The sequence below is a fragment of the Haplochromis burtoni genome, unplaced genomic scaffold (genome assembly GCF_018398535.1).
Source record: "Haplochromis burtoni strain Fernald_Lab_line unplaced genomic scaffold, NCSU_Asbu1 Contig_97, whole genome shotgun sequence".
In the NCBI taxonomy this organism is placed as follows: Eukaryota; Metazoa; Chordata; class Actinopteri; order Cichliformes; family Cichlidae; genus Haplochromis; species Haplochromis burtoni.
Genome location: NW_024582458.1, coordinates 1,045,581 through 1,058,929, shown reverse-complemented (window position 1 = coordinate 1,058,929; position 13,349 = coordinate 1,045,581). Strand labels below are relative to the sequence as shown.

The 13,349-nt window shown below is 41.7% G+C and overlaps 1 protein-coding gene across 10 annotated transcripts in view; it reads right to left on the bottom strand.

Annotated features, from left to right (window-relative positions):
- Positions 1-13,349, bottom strand: part of LOC102301262 (band 4.1-like protein 1) — a 102,295-nt gene that overhangs the window by 55,904 nt on the left and 33,042 nt on the right. The gene's annotated exons all lie outside the window — the stretch shown is intronic.

Here is a 13,349-nt window from a genome sequence, read left to right as displayed (position 1 = left end):
CTTAGAAACAAAATATTAATTCTAAAAATAAATCTTAGTTTGTTTTACAGAAGAACAGACAAAACTGACTAACTTTTGTCAATATCAAATAAACTGAGAACTAAAAGGAAATTCTCAATCTCTCCTTGTTGTATAGCTGAGCTTTTCAAACAGTTTTAACAGTTACTTTAGTCTGACAAAAGCCGAATGACGAATTAGCGCTTCCAGTCAGAGACTGAGGCTACGTCCACACGTACACGGGTATTTTTGAAAACGGAGATTTTCCGTTTTCGTTTTAAAAAATAATCCCGTCCACACATAAAGGCAGAAATGAAGGAAAACGCTGCTATGAACATGCCAAAGCAGCAGGTGGCGCTAGATTCCTAACCGTGCAGAAATGTTGGCCAATCAGAAGTCTAGAAGCCTCGGTGGGAAAAAGTAAACAAAGCTGGGGCATAGAAGCAGAACCGAGTCGTATGTGTGGAGGGACAGTAACTGTGTGTATATGTAAGCATTTAAACACTGCAGAGAGTAGAATTAACAGTAACAGTATTGTAGAAATTCATTTCACCGAAACAATAACGTGGCGCACAGTGTGACGCATGCACCAGTTTATTGTATTTCCAGACTTGCTTTCGGCACAATTTACAGTGCACGCTACTCTGTTTTTTGTCAGACTTGAAATAGCCGAAATACCTTCACACTACGGAACTTCTATGGCTCTTCCGTTCGACAATCTCTCCGGCATTGGAACCATCATCTGTTTTCTCTTCGGTCACGCTCGGTTGATTTTTCTAGTCGGCACACTCATTTATTACGCGCTCCATTACCCGCTGGCTGCTTCCCAAACAAACACACGTGCGGCTTGGCACTTGTGCTGTACGTAACAAGTCACGCGACGTGACGCTGCGGCTGTGATTGGTTCGGCTCTGCGCTACTTAATTTGGATTGGCTGACCTTTTTTATTTATTTTTTTTAGAGGACAAGAGCGGCGAGGTCTATCGCGATAGCTTAATTTCTCTATCAAGTAAAAGTTATATCGCGATACATATCGTTATCGTTCTATCGCCCAGCTCTAGCTTACAGTTATTCTTGCCTCTGCATATTTTACAGTAACTTGCCATAATATATTTGTATGTAGAAAATAGATTTTTTTGAGTTTGCAATCAGCCTGACAGGAGACGATGACTGCAGAAGCATTTGTTGACAACACAGGCCTCAATTTAAAGCCCTTTCAGAGATCCACCTAGATGTGATGAGAATTTCATGTTGGGTTCGTGTCGGAATAACGACTGATTTATTTCTTTGAAAAAAAAAAGCAATCTTAAAAGTCACAGAAACCTTTATATGAGAAAAAAGAATTCAGTAAAATTTCAATAGCAGTTGTGGCAATGCACAAATAATGCTGATTCACTGAGTGACCAAACTCTCCATGTGTCTGGTGCTGCTGTAGCTTTGTAGAAATTTCTTTTAGCCAATTAGGGCAGCAAACGAGCTCTCAACAAGATACTAAAGGTGCTCTAAAGGTGATGTGGGTAGCTGCTTCCATGTCAAGGTGACATGCGGTTCAGTATGTCATCATTCAGTTGATGTTAAAGGTGTGCCTAGGTTCAGTATGTCATCCTTTTACCTCTGTTTTGTTCTACCACTTCGGTGGCTAACGTCTCCATTTTGCTAACTAGCAAGCAACTTGTTAACTTGTAAAATTACAAGATTACTGAGTTTATTTAACAATTTCCTACACAGCAAAATCTCCAGTGTTAAATTAACACTGAAGAGTGTCTATATGGGTCCACACCTCTGAGTGTTAAATACAACACTGTTGAGTGTTAAATTAACACTTTTGACAGTGTTATATGTTTAAAAGTAACCTAGTCAGTTTTGAAGATTAACAATGGCTAACACTGAGCAGTGCTGATTTTCTAACACTGGAAAATAACTCAAAATGTTAGAAATATTCCAACTTTCAACTTTTCAATACTGAAATACTTTAAAATTCTTCATTCATTCAACATGACTGCACACCAGTGAACAAAGCAAGGTCCATAAAGACATGGATTGAGTAGTTTGGTGTAGAAGAACTTGACTGGCCTGCACAGACTCCTGACTTAAACCCAACAGAACGCATTTTGGATGAATTAGAGCGGAGACTGTGAGCCAGGCCTTCTCGTCCAACATAAATGCTTGGCCTCACAAATGCACCTCTGGAATAATGGTCAAAAATTCCCATAAATGCATTCCTAAACCTTGTGGAAAACCTTGCCAGAAGAGTTGAAGTTATTATAGCTGGAAACCCTATGGATTAAGAATAGGATGTAAGCCATATTTATATGTGTGCGAAGGCAATTTAGTTCAATTCAATCTTATTTATACAGCGCCAAATCACAACAATAGTTGTCTCAAGGCGCTTTATATTGTAAGGTAGACCCTACAGTGATACATACAGAGAAAAACCCAACAATCATATGACCCCCTATGAGCAAGCACTTTGGTGACAGTGGGAAGGAAAAACTCCCTTTTAACAGGAAGAAACCTCCGGCAGAACCAGGCTCAGGGAGGGGCGGGGCCATCTGCTGTGACTGGTTGGGGAGAGAGAAGGAAGACAGGATAAAAGACATGCTGTGGAAGGCATGGCAGAGAAAATAGTGTATATACAAAGTAAAATTTTTAGTGCAAAGAAAATCTGTGTTTTATCTAGGAAAACACCAGGTCAAGGCATGAAGGTTTTATTGTTTGTGGTGTGTAAAATGTTACAGATAAATTACCAAATGTTTCAACTAAGACGTACTGGTGTCAAGTTGAAGATACTGGCATTGGTTCTCTACCATTGTCTGTTTTGGTAAGATAAGTGGTATTTGTTGACTTTAACTATGCTTTTTCTCACAGAAAACAGCCGTTTGTGGAGGCTGGAAATGAATGAGGACTGGTTAGTTAACCAGCGAAGTAGAGCATTACAAGGTCAAACCAGAATAGTGAAAAATTAATATTCCAGCAGGGTTTGCCACTATACTTTAACATTAGTGTCATTTGGGAAATGGTTGCCAAAGTGCAGCTTAATTTAATGCCACAGCATTCAGTTCAGACTTGGTATCATTATTTCCTGAAACATGTTTTTCAGTTTATCTCAAACTCATGCCATTTCTCTGAGAATAATGTTTTAATAAAGCCATTTATTTAATGGACAAGAACTGAGCGTCTGAAAGATAACAGCAGAAAAATGAAACCAGTAATTCTACATATTCTTTATCTGAAAAGGGCTAAAGGAAAATGTTTCAGTTCTATCTGTCCTCGATAAAGAGAATTCACATAACAATGATGATTTTTTAATTTAAAGTATTAGTGAGACGTTACAAAAAGCTCTCCTTAGATATTTCAGCCTATAACAGTGAGATAAATAAGTCTGTTGTGAAATCCATCCCTTCCAACCAGGAAGTTGTGAGTCGTGCCTCATGATCCCGGTATAAGCACCGATACAATACCCGCCTTTGTTTCCTGCAGTGTTAGCCCGACTGGCACAAGGCTCAGATTAGTTTTCTTTTTTAATGGAAAACTGATCTGCAGACAGGGTTTCTTTAAAACCGAGCACCCAGTGAAGAGGAGTGTGTCTCAGCACAGTCCATTTTTAATGTAAAAAAAGGGCGCGCTTTCATCTTTTGTGGCCCTTTCTTCATGAACTTTTGATGTATCCAAAGTCAATCCGAGTCCCCACTTATTCTCAATCAAAAATGCGACTTACACGTTCAGGAGGATTTCAGCGCTATGCCACACAAACGTGACAACGAAGCCTTGTGTCAGCTGGCATATATTATGCTAATGGTCACGCTCAAGTGCATATTGCAAATGCATGTCCTTGTAAGAGAGTTCATCGGAAAGAGCAGCACTCTGTTGGAATAACTCCAGAGAACACAACACAGCCAAGACTCGGTTATCTGGATACTAAGGACACAACTAGCTGCCTCCTAACACTGAGCTGCCGTTTGCACACAGCAGTGCCCTCCAAGATGATTTTTCCAATTTCCTTTCACCCTTACAAGTCATAGCAAATGCCATAAATCAACAGGAAACGCCGGGTGTCAGGAACCCCTTACAGCATGACTCATCTCTTCACAGGTCGCCTTGAGTTATAGTCCCAATCTTTTTTTTACTGTATCTGAACTGTACTCAGGGGATCAACATGGATCAGCCAGCAGCACACAGGAGGAATTGTTGGGATTCCCCTTTGGGAGGATGCCTGGGGCTAATTTGTTTTGCAATCCCATTACATTTGTGATCAGAATTCCTGGAATTTGCAGGGACTACTCCACATGCAAGGACACTGAACAGTTGAATTTGCTTCATGCCGACCTTTCTAAAATGAATGAAATACTGCAAGACGCAGTGATTCACAGCATCGAGGAAACTATTTCACCTTTGTTGCATTAAACAGAAAGATAAAAGCTGCTATTTTCATCTCCAGAACACTTCTACGTAGAACTTCCATGAATGTTAATGGAAACATAAAAACCTCATCAGAACAACACTGCAGTGTGGTCCACCGGGAACAATTCAGAAGACTTAAGAGGTTTGCTGGCCTCTGTGCTATTTTGGCACAAATGGACCCTCCGCCTAGCCCCCAGTGGCACCGCTCTCTGCCAGCTGAATGCATCCTCCTGCTGCAGCTGCTGCTGCCCGGCTAGCTCCGGCAGCCCTCAGTTGCTGCTGGCTAATGGACTGCTTACAGTGTGAGGGGGAGAGGGGGCAGAGCGGCTGTGGGGCATTGGATCAACATGGTGCAGGTGCAGACCATCACCACACAAAGAAGGCTGGAGTGCACGACTCAGTTTGTGAGTGTTTGTTTGCTTGCCTTCATCCCCAGTCCTTCTATGCACACACACACACACACACACACGCTGGGCATGAGCTTTTCCATCATTCGAGATGAGTGGCACACACTCCAAAATGTTTTGGATACAGGCCAATTCACATTTTCCATGCCAGGGAAAATGTGAATTGGCAGAGGTCGTAGCTGTCTCAAGCTCCTCCACATGGACGCAAAATGCCGCAGGAGAGGACACACGGGGAAACAGGGGGAGTAAGACAACCTGTGCAGCACACATGTAGCCAATCGCTTAAGCCAATGGTTTAAAGGTGACCGTGCTTGTGCCTGCTTTTGCAATGAAGGCCCCTCAGGTTTGTTACAACCTCCCCGAGACACTGAGAAACAAAGAACTGTTTTTTTTTTAATGTTCTCGCTTATTTTTCCATCATTTCTTTCTTCTTTTTGTTCTTTCATTCATTCAGTATTTTTTAATTATACTCACAATGTGTGCGCTTTTTGTCTGTTTTCTCTCAGTCTTTCTATTCGTGGACTAACGTTCTGCTATTGCTCTGCTGTCATTAAAGAGGCTAAATAAATCAGTTATTATTATCCCCAACAGTTTCACAAAACACTGGCAATAGAGACTGCAGCATCACCCACCGTCCCCATCATGGCCCATTTCAAGCTTGGTCCCTAGCGCCCGACGAAGAAGGTGGCACCATGCCACACCATATGGTATTCTATGTGGCGGGGTGCAGCACTCTGCGGGAGAGCTGAGCTGTTAAAGCAAGAATCCTGTCCACTGGACTAATTAACGTCTCTGTGATCTGGCAGGTTTAACACAAGACACCCTTCACCCAGCATTACCTTTGCCAGGGCCTTTCAGCCGAGCAATACGCAACTATCTTTACACGTAGAACAGATGGCAGCTCATGATCTTGACTGTAGATGAAGGAGGCATGTTAGAGTAACATTTTATCACTCTGTCTCTCGTTCTGCCTCTCCCCGGTGCCCTTTGTGATCTGATAGGCCTGGAATAATAAGCAGTTAGCGTGTTATCCACTAGCAGCTCCGTTGCAGCACGGAGATAAAGCCGCACAGATCTCAGCAGGTGTGACCCCGCAGCAGAGCCTGGTAATAACAGTGGAAGCTTTCACAGTGACACGTAATTATCATAAGAAAGGAGCTTTTAAAAAACAGAATCATCAAAAGATCGACTTCAGAAATTAGCTTCAGCGTGTTTAATGTTAACATTAAGGTGGTGCTAATAAAGTGCTCACTGTGTTGCCAAAACACACATAGATGCAGTAAAGGATATGAATTTTAGTTCACATGGCTTCTATTATGAATTAAGCCAAGACAAAAAATCTGTTCGGCAGAAAGCAGAGCGCACAATCTTTTTCTTTTCCTATTTTATGTCGTTATTACAGGTAAAAATTAAATGAATCAATCTGTTAGACTTGATTATTAATCTGAATTTAAACGGCAACATTTGGACAGCAAATTCTGCAGATGGGCCAGATGTACATAAGAGCCTTTTGCACATCTTCCAGGTACAGATGTGACACATTTGATGAGGTGATTTTTCACAGAAATCAAAATGTCAGCACACAAAAGATACGACCGGAGAGTCACGCTCAATCAGTTGAGTAAAAATACGGATTAAGAAACAATGTACCAAAAACAATATCAAAACAGTTTATAAAAGCAAGCAAACAGGAGACGGGGAGTTGCGGCAGGTGTTGATTAAAATGAAGCTTGAGCACGATGCTCAGCGAACTGTGAGATCACTACAGGCTATGACTGCGCTCTGAAGATAAGAACTTTGCAGCATGCACTGAGCTACATTTAGTCAAGCATCAGTCGGATCAACAGCATCTCCACCCTCCACCTGCTCGGCTGGGTTCCCAGCTGTGGTGGTTCTTATGCTGATATCCTCTCGTCTGAAAATATTTTTACATTATTTATTACCAGCATTTTTCTCCAGTAGCCATTGATTGTATCTGCAAGTAGCAATTTCCTCTTTAGAAATGTATTATTGTTGGGCATGGATGGAAAATGAGTCAACAAACCTGATTTGTAATAGTAAAAATAAAAAAAAAAACAATAATAAACTTTATATTTTAAGCTATACAGAGTAGCTAGCTCCACTAGAACGGCAGCATGAATCAACCTTTAACAGGACTACATAAACTACATAAAGATACATGCTAGTAATCAAATCTATCAAATTTATGAGAGAACATTCAGTTTTACTTACTAAACCTAAAAATCAGAATGTGAATGAAGAAGGACTTTTGTGTTTCAAGTAAACAAAACCACATCATGGTTTTGTTGGAAAGAGGGATCAAATGCCAGACGCAGAGATAAGCAAAGTAAACAATAAAAAGTGAGACTTTATCCAAGAGCAAACAAAAAAACAACAACCATAAAGTCCAATGGTTGAAAGCAAGGCAAAAAAGGAGCATGAGGAGGACAAGGGAGACGAACAGACTGTCTGATAGGGAAAGGTACCAACCACCACACAGGTGGAAACAAAAGCAAAACGTAAAACAATAAGAAGACAGATGAGAACACTAACCTCTGAAATAAAACAGAAAGTAAACTGCTGTCTGAACTATCTGTGCTATTCTTACTGATGTTTTCACACCCACAGTTTTATCTGTGTGGACCTTATGCTGACCACCCAAGCTAGCTAGCTTAACAGTGGCGCAGCTAGCTCAAGAGCTGCAAGCTAATTTATGTTAAACGCTTAATTCCTACATATTAACATTAAGTTATTAAACAAATTAGTTTTACAGACTAACTGTAACAAAAAAACAGACAATTGTTAAGCCTTAACTTCTTCACACTTCCAGGTCACCAGTTTGCCATACTGACTTAAGGTCACAGTCACAGTGGTCGTGTCCAAATTCATGGGCTGCATCCTCTTGAGGGCCAGCCGTCGCGGTCTACGTGGGCCGGGTCCTCAGAAGGTCGGGTAGGCCAGAAGTAAACGGCTGGGGAAATTGGACGGTCTAGCCTTCTGATTTGCGTCACCGCTTCTCGGTGGAGTTTAATAAACTCGGCCGTCTGCTCCTTGCTATCTAAAATATAACAGGACACTGGCGTAAATTCTCGACCGTCTCATACTTCTGTTTAATCAGTTTTCTGTTTGATGTTTATTCAGCTGTGTAAAAACCAAGGAGGAACCCACCAGGGGGATTAATAAAGTTTTATTTTATCTAATCTAATCTAATAACTTTATCTCTCTCATCGTCATGTCTTTTATCCTGTCTTCCTTCTCTCACCCCAACCGGTCGCAGCAGATGGCCCCGCCCCTCCCTGAGCCTGGTTCTGCCGGAGTTTCTTCCTGTTAAAAGGGAGTTTTTCCTTCCCACTGTCGCCAAAGTGCTTGCTCATAGGGGGTCATATGATTGTTGGGTTTTTCTCTGTATCTATGAAGCGCCTTGAGGCGACTTTTGTTGTGATTTGGCGCTATATAAATAAAATTGAATTGAATAACTTTAATCTCAGCCAAACGATTTACTCACGAACAAACAAAACACTGAAAAAAGCCCAACAATAACATTTTTAGGTTGTCTAAGTGACTTATATATTACGTTTAACCTGAGTAGCGAAATCCGCGGTGATCTGAAAATGATGTGCCGGGAGTTGTGCCGTTCTCGGCGGCTTCAGTGACCCTCGAGCTCCCGGCTAGCTATCGAGCTGGTGGGTAGCAGACGTCTCCGAAAACGTCGAAGCACTTTTGCAAATATGCGATATCTTGATAAACCGAGCAGATATTTGATGTTTACACAGCTACTTTCTCGCCTGAAAATATGTTAAAAGTTTATTTTGTGACCCAGAAAGATTAGTAAGAGTAATTTTAAAACTTAGTAGCGGCCGCCATTGTTGGAAACTGGAGTTTGGCTGGGCCGCGCTATGAATTCTGGGATATGGTGGGCCACGAAGGACACACCCGACCCATCCTTCAAATTCGGGGAAAAGAGGACGCATTTGTCGGCTGCATTCGGAGGAGTCTACAATTTGGACAGCCTTCGGCGCGTCGCTGTGACGTAATCGGTCTACAAATGCGGCCTCAGGAGGATGCAGCCCATGAATTTGGACACGACCAGTGTTTTAGCCACATGCTAAACAGACACATTTTCTGAAATTAGAAGGTGTTACATTTCAGTCTCTTACATTTTGGCGTTAATTTTGCTCTCTGGCTCTCTTCATGCTTTAAGTGGGAGATGAACTCCCCCATCTCTCTGTATCACCCACTGTGTCTACACAGAAGTAGCAAGAGCTACACCTACACACTCCGCATGTGCCTTCCGTTTGCCTTATAGTCTGCAGCGCTGCATTAATTGAATGCAAATGCAAGAGCACTAAACTGCCCCCCAGCAGGCTGGATGTAACCCTCTGCAACATACTGCTGCTTCTTGATATTAAAAGTGCTCATGCAGTTGAAACAAGGGTGTGAAGTAGCCACAGGAAATGTAAGGCCATCCACCCTTGCTCATACAAAGTGGGGGGTGTGGTGATTTGGAGCCACAAGGACCAGTCCAACACAGAAAGACTGCCTACCATGCAAGCTCACACCCACTCCTATGGCCAATTCCCAACATTTAGAATAATGGGGGTTGTTTTTGGCCCGTGGGAGGAAACTGCCTGTGAGACGACAGTACCTTCATCTGGATCACTTGTAAGTTGCAATGACTTGTTGTCATTTTAAAACCATGCGGATGTTGGTTGCACTGTATGCAGACACACCAGTTTCTCCTCTGCCCTATTTATGACGCAGTGGTGGCTTAAGGAGTGCCTGATGTGGCATGTTACCGTGGTAACCTGGGGGCAATGCAAAATCAACCTGACCTCACATATGTCTGTAAGACCTTTGTGTTTACTCCTGTATGAACAGCTATAAAATACAAAACTGGCCAGCAGAGAGAGAACTGTATTATAACATAATGGGGAATTTCTCCCTACATCTGTCTGCGTGTTAGAGGTACATTTTTGATCTGTGCCTCTTGAAAAAAAGATATACTATTACACAAGGGAAACTATTTTGGAAGCATATGGAATTAAAAGGAAAGTTTAACCAGTGTTCTATGCAAATTATGCATGCATTTGAGTAAAAGGATATAGCATGGTGAGCTTAAAACCGATGCAAAGTAAAGCATAAGTTATTATGCACTGCCTGCAAACTGCAAATCCCAGTGAAACGTGAAGCAGCTGCCCACCCAATCATCTGCAGAGCCGCCCATATCGGTAAAGAGAAGAGGAATATGAATTCTTCAGTGGCATATGGTCTTTCACTAATGATGCATACAACGGAATTTGTCCCAGTAAGAACCAGCAGTTGCGGCGACATCCCTGCGCGCGCGGGTGTCGCTCTTGTGTTTGTTTGCTCTCTGTGGTATGAGATTTACCACCACACACGCTTCGCCACCATCGATCTGTCCTCCTCAAAATGTCCTCTGCTGCTTGGCCTTAGAAAGTGACAAACAGAGCAGGTTTTGGGCTGCCTGCAGCCCTGTTCAACATCTGTGGCACAATCTGCCAGCAGGCGGGGAGCGCGGGTGGAGGGGAGACTTTATACCACAAGGTTAACATAAACAGTGAAGTCAGAGGACAGGAGACACAAGCCAGGGGCAGTTTGATGCAGCAGTATCACTTTTTTATATGACAAGTGTTAAATGATCTGTGGGAGATTGTTTTATGTTAAATTACGTTTTAAGGTGCATTTTCACACCAAACGATCAAACACTATACTCATTTCCAGCTGCATCGTTTTATTCTAGGACTAGAGCATGAGCCACAGTTTGATATGGTCCATACTTATCTTATACTGTGCTCCTCAAATCAACTTGCTGTTTTACTTCTTCACCCCCCCTTAAGCCAGCTTTCTTTCAATTGGCTACATGTCATAAACTGACTGTTTGGAAAAAAAAGTGGGAGGGGCTTCAGTTCTCACAAAATGTCTTTAATGGTATCCGGTCTTTAAGTCTGACGTCATTAGCCGTGTCTGGCCCCAAACTCCGCTGCAGGTCCCAAAGTCAAACGATCACTGTGGCATCACTCAGAGTTAAAAACTGTCTAAATTCTTTCATGTGTCATAAAATGATCTGTGTGGCTGCTCTACCAGGTGTAACAATTAAGTTTAACATCCAGGGATCCATGAGAAACAGGATTTATGAAATTTAACAGAGTTAGAAGTTAACAGGAAGTTTGCTCGCTAGTTTCCATCTAAATATAATATACCATGTTCAGACTGAGGAATTTCTAAAACAAATTAAAACATTCAGCTCTGCTATCACTTCCAACATAAATGAAGACAGGAAAGTAAACAGCAGTGACATCTGTAGGGTCACTGAAGTTGGGCTAGCTGGTATATAACAATGTGCTACGTGGTGGCTAGCGATACAGCTATGTTAGCATAACATAAACACAGTAAAGCTAGAGGATGAACGCCAACTTTTTTTCACTCGATAAAAGTTGACGTGAGGCTTCCTGAGGGTTAGGGATAAATGCAATCGCTTGGCAGGATGCTGTAAACGGATCAAACTTCAGTCAGGAGAACAACTGAGATAATCCATCCAAAATACGAGGTTAGTCATTCATATACTGCTGCATGAGCTGGGCTGTAGTTACATAGTAAGGTTTTAAAAACTGAGCTTTAAAATGAATAGTGGTAATAAAAACCAAGAGAGGCCAGAAGTGACTTTTATAGGGACTTGTTGAGATTAAATAGAACAAGATACAAAGCAATAAAACATGTTAAAAACACAACAGCCTTAATAAACACAGAGTTGCTTAGAGCAGGGTTCATATGTCACTTAAAGACCGGATATAAAAGCAGTAAGGGATGAAAAAAAACCTGCTATCTGAAGCCAGAGGTTTCAGCTGAACTGAAAATTTCCAACTTTAAACATGTTTATTATGAGCATCCATCATTGGAACAATAAGAAGGTAAAACCAGAATAGATCTTGGAAACCATGTCCAAGTGATCTAAGTGATCATCGATAACCGTAACCCTACCCTGTTCTCCTTGTTTCTATAGCATAGGGTCAGGGGTTAAGGTTGAGGTCACGAATGATGATGATTTGGATCTCTGGGGGTTAAATGAAGGTAATCAAAGTGAACAACTGTCAAAAGTGTGGCAAAATTTGGTCGACGTGTGTTATTTTGAGATAGGTTAGAATAACTGTATCATTTCCAAGAAAACAACAGTGTGTGTTCAGTCATGTGGCGCTTGGCTGCTGAGCTTGCATTAAGTGACACTGACAAAACTGACAAAAAAACATGAGAAATGGAACATCCTAATTTATGGAGAAGCAGCAAAGAAGCTTGGCGTCTTTGCTTGATTTCACTCTTGGCTAATGGACTGTTGGCTTGATGAACGAGTCAATGAATTAATCAATTGTCATTCAGCTGATCTTCTGCTGCTGCTGCAGGAAAACAGCGGATATGGTTCTGTTTTTGTTTCACGGCTGACTGACCAGTGCATTTTGGAATTTTCTCAGCACCGACTCTGAGGCACAAAACAATGGGCATTGTATAGAAGGGCAGCCAGGGGACTGTTCCACATCTCATTAAGATGCTTCCTCGCATCTCTTTTTACTCGAAAACCTAAATTAAAGGTGAGATTGACTAAAAAAAGCAAGAAAACAAAACCCATTTTCTCCTGCGAATATGCAGCATGGTTGTCAAAGAAAGAAGGCTGAGGCTGTTTTGTTCTCAGCCTTTTTCGATTTCTTCGTAAACCCACTATCACCACACCAAGGCTTCTACTGACTTGATCTATTTAATCAAGATAAGAAAGCTGGAGTCCTATTTAGCTGTGAGTGCCCAAATCAGGACTCAAATAAAGTCTAAAATACTTGAGGAGACCTCATTAGAAGCAGCTTATTTAAATCAAGACAAACAGAAATTAAGGCTTTGTTTTGTCACCTTTTAAAGAGGGATTTCTGTATGAGAGGGTCTTATGTATCGAGCCTGCTGGCACACAAATCACTCCCTTAACAGTTTTCCGCCTGCATGTTAAAATGGTATTCATCACAACGGTGCAAAATGTTTTCAGTAGGAGAGACGTGTGGCTCAAAGAGGGCATCAGGGATGGGAGGAGGCACAACGGTGCAGTCGCTGGGACAGTGAAGAAGTGTTCCACCCCTTCATATTAAAACACGAGCTTCTTCTTTTTTAGATTTAAGATTTTTGCTTGTCTGCAAAAGGTTTACCGTCGCTGTGACCTCGCAATACGATCAACTGCACTCAAGCACCGCAGCACACACGGAAAAAGCTTATATGGAATATAATATACCAGTGAAGAATATCAAAACACGATAGCGACTCTTGCCTTAAACGAGCTGGATCAAAACACTCCATTTGCCAATGCCAACAAATATTTTTTTCCATGTTTATTGAGTTTTAAATCTAACCTTTAATACTGAAATCAAAAAGAGTTCTCGAAACATATTCAAAATAGTTCACACACCAATTTCACCCCTGCAAACGCGCACCACCATGCCCAAATTCAATTGAGGAATCAATGAAACTTAACAGTTCGGATGGCATTTGAATCTC